We start from the raw sequence: 5,821 nt of genomic DNA on the forward strand, positions 1-5,821 counted from the left end.
TAATTTAAAAATGTTGACACTACAATTATTAAATAGTTATAAATGGACACAGTGTATTCTATAGCTGCCAAGTTTACTTTTTTTTTTTTTTTTTTAAGGAAACTGTAAGTTATACTGTGGTTAAGACTTGTACCTTCACCCTTGAAAAAACTCACATTCTATCACAGCGATGTATGGTCAGACTTAACAGCCCAAATTGTTAAACACTTGGATCAAGTCATAACCGGTTTTATCGCAAAAGGACCCTGTACACATTTATCAATTCTAGTACCTTAATAGCTAACTGACAAGTCATTAACATACAGAAATATGCATCATGAGAAGCAAGAAATATCATCCATCCCTTCTGCATATTAGCAGCTTGTCACTCCTGAGCAACAGTGCTCACATCCCTGAGGTCTGTGGACACTCACTTTCCGCATTCCTCCTGAGTGAAAGATGGAATGACTTAAGTACAAATGCAGCATATTATAAACAATTTCTTACAAAGTCACAAACCAAAGTATTTACAGAATTTACTACAAGACACCATAAAAACTGCCTTCTCTGAAGCTCTCTCTCCCGGTATCCGGCGAGCCAACGGGATGTCTTTGGGCATGATGGTGACTCTCTCCGCTTGGATGAGATAGTATCTTCTCATGGATGAGATAGTGTCTCTCAGCGTGGATGGATAGTATCTTCAAACAGACCCACCGGGTAGCTTCCTAGCCTCCTGCCGCGCACGGATGGCTGCGCTGGGAAACCTCAGGTCGGTTTTGAAATCGGGCGCGATCTCCCGCACCAGCCTCTGCAAAGGCAGCTTCCGGATGAGCAGCTGGGCGGACTTCTGATAACCACGAATCTCTCGCAGCACCCCGGCCCCCGGCCTGTAGGGATGAATCTTCTTCACCGCCCCCGGAGAGGGGCGCTGTCCTGGCGGCTTTCGTGGCTAGCTCCTTGCGGAGGGTTTTGCCCTGGGGGATTTACAAGCTGCCGGCTTGGTTCGGGCTGTTTTTTTTTCCCCAGAGCCGAAGTTTGAGGCCACAGTGGCGGAGCGAAAAGCCTACGCTCCTCCAACTAAAGACCAAACCGCTCTGCGCTGCAAAGACCTTGACTAATAAAAATTTAACCTTTTTTATTAACTTAAAAAAAAAATCCAGTCTAAAAATGGTTTCATTCTACAAAGAGGCATCTTTTCCAAATCGCAGTGAAAAAGACGAGTAATTCTCAACTTTACTTTCTATTACTTGCTATGGAATTCCCTCACAAAATTGCTCTCCAGCACACCAGAACAGCATTTGTAGAATGGTATTAGTGTAATGACAGTGAGACTAATTGTCTGATACACATTAACAAAAGCAGGTGACTGCTGGTCACCATAGCAAGACACTCAGCTAATAAATGGTTACCCGCTGAATCTTTACGTAGGACATTAATTGCCTCACCCACATAAAAATAAACAGCAGCCAGGAGACTACCCTAGTCAATGTCCAGAGGGTCCCCTTTCTTTCCATTTTCTGCAGGCGAGTCCTTTCTGTTTAGAAACCTTGCCTGCGTGGCATGCTCATGCCACCATGAGCGGGAGGTCACCGGTAGCTCAGGAGCCTCCTATTCCCCAGACTGACTGGGGCCGCGGAGGCTGGGGAATGGGCACACACCTGCCCCCATTAGCCGGATGAGGCTCACGTTCCGTTTCTTCCAGAAGCGCTGCGCTAGACTGTGGCCTGCTGGAGTGCAGCAACCAACTCTAAGCCATTCACTGCCATCCACCCTAAGACCTGGTAGGAGGCCTGGGACGTAGTCAGGGCTCAAAACACATTTGCTAAACAACAACAAAATGACTCACATATTGCTTCTCACTCAAAGCAGAAAACCAAGGTAGAAAGATGACAGGGAAACGCAGCCAGGGGTGTGGATCCTGAAGAGATGCCTGAAATGAATGTCCTGTACAGGGGCAAGGCTGGAAAAGCGTTTGCCAGTTACTGTTCCTGGCTAAAGGTCATTCAGGTCCACATGCCCAAACACAACTAATCTGTGCATTTTGAGATCCGTGGACGGCCTCGTAACCCTGTGTCCTTGAAAGCAAATTAGTGAGTGCCCAAGGTAGCCTGGGAGGGTGTCCCCTCTGGGGTCACTTCTGGGTAGAAGTAACTTTCAAAGCCAAAGCCCCCCAGGCCAGTTTGGGGCCCCCACATCTGCTTCTCCACTTATTCTGTTATCTGATCTTCTTAAAGTGCTGGCTCAGAGCTGACCAGCATCACCACTGATAAGACTGGGTTATCCCTGGGTTCTGATGAAGCCCAAGATTGCCAAATAAATCGTGACTCCAGAATCTGTAGCTTAACCCTGGTTGGGTGTCCTGGGTCCCTCCAGCCTTCCTCTAATGTCTCCTGCTGAGGGCCCTCTGTCTGTTCCGGCCGCTGACAAAATACCATAAACTAGGTGACTTATACACAACAGAAAGGTATTGCCCACAGTTCTTGAGCTTGGAAAGCCCAAAATCAAAATTCGGTGTCTGGTGAGGCCCCTGTTCCTGGTTCATAGGCGATACCTCCCTGTGCTGTCACCTGGAAGAAGGAACTAGCCAGCTCTGTGGGTCTCTTTCTAAGGACACGAATCCCATTCATGAGGCCTCCACCCTCATCACCTAATCATCTCCCAAAGGTTTCACCTCCTAACACCATCGCATTGTGGGCTAGGTTTGAACATTTGAATTTGGGGCTCGCAAACACTGGGACACTGCAGGCCCACTGGCTTTGCTTTTCCTATCTGAACACGTCCCCAGCCCACGCCGGCAGTGGCCAGCCCTTAGGAATTCAGCAAGGGGACTGTGCCACTGCCCCCCATCACACCCCCGTCCCAGGCAAGAGGCCCATCCCATGGAAATGGCCCTGCAGTGCTGGGGTTGTGAAGCCTATTCCTCAGGGAACCTGGGGGTCTGGCCTCTCTCCAACCCATCAGGGCCAGTGCCCCCTAGCTCGCTCTGCCCTCTGCCACCCTCCTCTGTTGTTGGGGGTTCTCAGGAAGCTCACTGCATCCAGGCACCTTGCCCCAGTCCTTGGCCTAGCATGCCCCAGCCTTGCCACAGCGCAGCTTCCTTCTGAACTGCCCTTGGGTGTCTGTGGGCACCAGTGGGTCTACTGCTTCCCCAGACTGGGTCCCCTTCCTCCTCTCCATGCTGGGGATGGGATTGCTCTGAGGTGGCCACCCCAGGCTGGTATAGCGGCAAAAGCCCCAGCCCACAGTGCTCTCCTTAGCTTGTCTAAGCCTCTTGTCTACCCCGGGCCAGGGGCTGGAGGGAGGAGCACAGAACCCAGCATCTCCCCACTGCACCTTCCTCCTCCCCCCAGGACCCCAGGGCTCCCGAGGGGCAGGCATCTCTGTTGGGTCTCCCTTGCCTAGCTGGGACTTCTTTCTAAGGTCTCTCTGACCTCAACCTGTGGTTAAGCCTTGATGGTGGGTGGGGTGCAGTAGAAGAGGCAGAACTGGCTTAGCAGGAGAGGCTTTAAATCAGGCAGTACTTCAGAAATGGTAGCCATGCTGCGATGGCCAGTTGCCTTATTTGTTTTAAACTAAGCACTTTCCCAGCAGCCCTAATAGTCCTCTGCCTTTATTGCCTGAAAATCCCCTTCAGCAATCCTAAAGCCTCTCCCAGCTTAACTTGGCCCTCTCCCTGGCGGAGACATCAGGGCTGCCAAGCCTTGCTTCTCTCCTTTCCTACCTTTTACCTGTTTCTGACTCAAACCACCTCCGTGCTAGGCTTCTCCCTCAGAGAGGCCTCTGTGCATGACTTCAGTCACCCAACACTGACAGAACTTAGAACCCAATAGCCCATTTCTCTCCTTCCATCCAGACCCTGTCTGCTGTTATCTGTAGGAAGACCACAGCCAACTGCTATCATGACCAAAGCTAAAATCCAATGAGACAGAGAATAGTTGTACCCGTCTCCTCCTTAATCTCCAATGCCAGTGGTGCATGCATTTGTGCATTCAACAATATTTGCCAAGCACTTACTATATGTCAAGCACAGCAGTGGGTGCTGAGGACAGATAGGTAGACAAAACAGTCCTGGCCCAGGTGGAGTGACAGGTAAGAAACAAGTAAGTAGCTAAAATAGAAAAAAAATGGGTAGAAAAAAATGACAAGAATAAAAGCAAGGAAAAGGGAAGGGACCGTCTCTTGTGTCTGATACAGCCATAATCTTCTCCATAGGCCATTGCTATAACCAAAGCTTGCCCACCTTTCTTAAGATACTCATTGACCGGGTCATTGCAAGTACTGTTAACTGATTTCTTTTTATGGCTGAGTAGTATTCCATTGTGTGTGTGTGTGTGTGTGTGTATGTGTGTGTGTGTATATATATATCTGTATACGTGTATATATATATATATATCCCACAGTTTCTTTATCCACTTGTTGACTGATGGGCATTTGAGTTGGTTCCACGATTTTGCAATTGTGAATTGTGCTGCTACAAACATGTGCGTGCAAGTATCTTTTTTGAATAATGATTTCTTTTCCTCTGGGTAGATACCTAGTAGTGGGATTGCTGGATCAAATGGTAGTTCTACTTTTAGTTCTTTAAGGAATCTCCACACTGTTTTCCATGGTGGCTGGTGGCTGTACTGGTTTACATTCCCACCAGCAGTGTAGAAGTGTTCCCTGATTGCTGCATGCATGCCAACATCTACTGTTTTTTCATTTTTTGATTATGACCATTCTTGCAGGAGTAAGGGGGTATCGCATTGTGGCTTTTATTTGCATTTCCCTGATCATTAGTGATGTTGAGCATTTTTTCATATGTTTGTTGGCCATTTGTATATCTTCTTTTGAGAATTGTCTATTCATGTCCTTAACCCACTTTTTGATGGGATTATTCTTTCCTCATTGATTTGTTTGAGCTTGTTGTAGATTCTGGATATTAGCTCTTTGTCTGATGTATAGATTGTGAAGATTTTCTCTGACTCTGTGCGTTGTCCATTTACTCTGCTGACTGTTCCTTTTACCATGCAAAAGCTCTTTAGTTTAATTAAGTCCTGTCTATTTATCTTTGTTTTTATTGTTGGAGACTATTATTCTAAGTTAAGTAACTCAGGAATGGAAAACCAAATATCGTATGTTCTCATTGATATGTGGAAGCTAAGCTATGAGGATACAAAGGCATAAGAATGATACAATGGACTTTGGAGACTTGGGGGGAAAGGTGGGGGGGGTGAGGAATAAAAGACAACATTTATGTTATAGTATATACCACTTAGGAGATGGGTGCACCGGGATCTCCCAAATCACCACTAAAGAATTTACTCATGTAACCAAATACCACCTGTACCCCAATAACTTATGGGAAAAAAAAAAGATATTGATCAACCTATTCCAGGCCCTCTTTCTACCAGTGAGCCTCTTGGGGACATAAAGAGCTGCCTGCCCTCCCCTGTTTCCCTTGCCTGTTTACAGCAGGTACAGGCTTCGTCACAGTGCATCCCTTCTGAACTCCTCCAGCAACTTCCATCTGTCGTGGATCCAGGGTAGAATTCTGTCCTGGATTCCAAGACACTGCAGGCTGGATCGCTCTACCCCACTGCTCCCATCTCTGGAACCTCCTATCCTGTTGAGTAGGATCTTCCTGACATTACAGATTAGAGAAGAGGAATGCCAGGAGGCTGGATGTTGGATGGGCCCCTTCCCACAGGGAGGTCATCACCAGAGGGCAGTCTCACTCTCCCCTGGCCAACCTTGGTGGGGAGGGAGACTCCTGTTGACCAAGCTCACCCCTGATACCCACGTGAAACCTGGGCTCTGAGACTTGCAGTCACCACTGGGAGTCAGAAACAGGACTTTTGGC

At 47.8% G+C, this 5,821-nt stretch overlaps 1 pseudogene across 1 annotated transcript; it reads right to left on the bottom strand.

The window, feature by feature from the left end:
• Positions 1-6: 6 nt before the first annotated feature.
• Positions 7-3,156, bottom strand: LOC105510987 (annotated as a pseudogene). The gene is made up of 3 exons (XR_001001655.1): positions 3,063-3,156; positions 673-987; positions 7-628 (listed from the first exon to the last, which is right to left on the bottom strand). The product of XR_001001655.1 is annotated as a histone H3-like (transcript).
• Between the last annotated feature and the right edge of the window lie 2,665 nt (positions 3,157-5,821).

The sequence above is a fragment of the Colobus angolensis genome, unplaced genomic scaffold (assembly GCF_000951035.1).
Source record: "Colobus angolensis palliatus isolate OR3802 unplaced genomic scaffold, Cang.pa_1.0 Scaffold196, whole genome shotgun sequence".
Taxonomy (NCBI): Eukaryota; Metazoa; Chordata; class Mammalia; order Primates; family Cercopithecidae; genus Colobus; species Colobus angolensis.